The 1,566-nt window shown below is 61.0% G+C and overlaps 2 protein-coding genes across 3 annotated transcripts in view; one reads left to right on the forward strand and one right to left on the reverse strand.

Moving 5' to 3' along the window:
• The window catches only part of KIF1C (kinesin family member 1C), a 21,795-nt gene extending 20,229 nt beyond the window's left edge, over nt 1–1,566 (reverse strand). Inside the window, exon 1 of one of the 2 annotated variants that reach the window (XM_006922240.2) lies at nt 1,420–1,566. The gene's annotated coding sequence lies outside the window, so the exon portion shown is untranslated. The remainder of the gene's footprint in view (nt 1–1,419) is intronic. The other variant, XM_025040165.1, reaches the window with a different exon arrangement.
• INCA1 (inhibitor of CDK, cyclin A1 interacting protein 1) overlaps nt 99–1,566 on the forward strand; it is a 7,585-nt gene continuing 6,117 nt past the window's right edge. Inside the window, exon 1 of the mRNA XM_025040168.1 lies at nt 99–1,105. The gene's annotated coding sequence lies outside the window, so the exon portion shown is untranslated. The remainder of the gene's footprint in view (nt 1,106–1,566) is intronic.

Raw genomic sequence — 1,566 nt, forward strand, 5'->3', positions numbered from 1 at the left:
CATGGGCAGACACACTGAAGGTGGTGAAAGAGGGGAGAGAAGGGGCAGAATATCACAGACACCAAGAAAAGGAGACACAAGAGAGGTCATGCTATGAAGGAAATAATGGGAGTAAGGAGGGAGAGATTCAGAGGCTAGCAAACACAGAAACAGATAGGGAGGAGAGCTCCTGGGCAAGAGCACAAACTGGGAGCCCAGAAGAAAAACAAGAGGAGGGAAAATTCCAAACATAAAACCCACCCTAAAATTCCCCCTCAGGGTCAGCCAGGGAGAAGTAGCAACTAGCTCCCACCTAGGGCCCACAACCTCCACAGAAGCAAGTATTGCCAATGGGCAAAGTCCAAGGGCTGGAGGTACAGGCCAGGACTGGGATCCACAGGGCAGGCCTGTAGCCCCAAACCCCTTGCCCAGCCCCCAGCACTTCCTCCTCAGGATCCAGGACAATGGGCAGGGGAGGGTGGGGTCATCCTGCATACATCAACCCCAGACCTCCTCTGTTGAGGGAGCCAGAATACCTGTCTTTATGGGGAGGGGAAGGTAGCACTGGGGTCTGTCTGCCAGAAAAGGGAGAGAAGGGAAAGGAAGCAGGCGGGTTCCAGTCCTAGCCTGGGGCTGGTGCTATGGCGTCCACTGCCCTAGGGAAGGTGCCAGGCTGGAGCCAAGGAATGTGGGTGATCAGGTGCCCACACCCTAGGAGAAGAGGCTGAGCAGCCCACACCCACAGACAGCAGGGTGGAGAGTTGTGAAGAGAGATCAGGGATGCTGGGCCCCCTTCTGTGGTCCCAAAGGACCTCAACTCCCTGTCTTGCTGGGTCTCACCTCACCAGCTTTCCTGGCCAGGGCGGGGGAGTGAGAGGGCTGGTCTGTCCCTGGACAGGAAGGGAGTAGCTGAAATCAGAGGCTTTCTCAGGAAGAACAACCGTGACCCCCAGACCCTGACCAAGAGAGAGAAGGGACACTGGTGGGGACACGCAATGGTGATGCCATAGCGGCTAATGGGTGGGGAATGGGGTGGCAGAGCTGGGGTATAGCAAGGTAATACGTATAGAGGTCTACCGGTACAGCGTAAAGGAGCACTGGCGTACAGGCAGGAATCACACTTGGGGTAAGGCCGACCCACCCAAAAGGAGGCCTCTGGCCACCTGCACCTTGCCCGCCCAGCAGTTCTCACACAGGCCCGCGACCCGGCCTTTCTGGGAAGCCATGCGGACCCTGTCCTCCCGTCCAGCCAATCGACGGCCGCCCGGGGCCTGGCACCTCTCTGCGCCTCAGCGGGACAAACAGCACATGATCCTGGCTCTCGCGGCCCGCCGGCCCCCGCCGGGTCCTGCAAACCTGGACCCCGGCTCCCCGCCCCCCAGCCGGGCACATTCCTCCGCGGGCGTCCCCTCCCTCACCCCCCTCTTCCCCAGCTCTCACCTCGTCGCAGCAGGGCTCCCGGAGTGGCTCTGAAGAGTGCAAAGGGACAAACTTTCCGGGAAGCGTGAGACGGGAGCAGGGGAGGAAGGGGGCCCGTTCGGGGCTGCCCCCGCCCCTCGCCGGGTCCCCGGGCGGCGGGCGGCAGAC

Source organism: Pteropus alecto, unplaced genomic scaffold (assembly GCF_000325575.1).
Source record: "Pteropus alecto unplaced genomic scaffold, ASM32557v1 scaffold398, whole genome shotgun sequence".
Classification (NCBI taxonomy): Eukaryota; Metazoa; Chordata; class Mammalia; order Chiroptera; family Pteropodidae; genus Pteropus; species Pteropus alecto.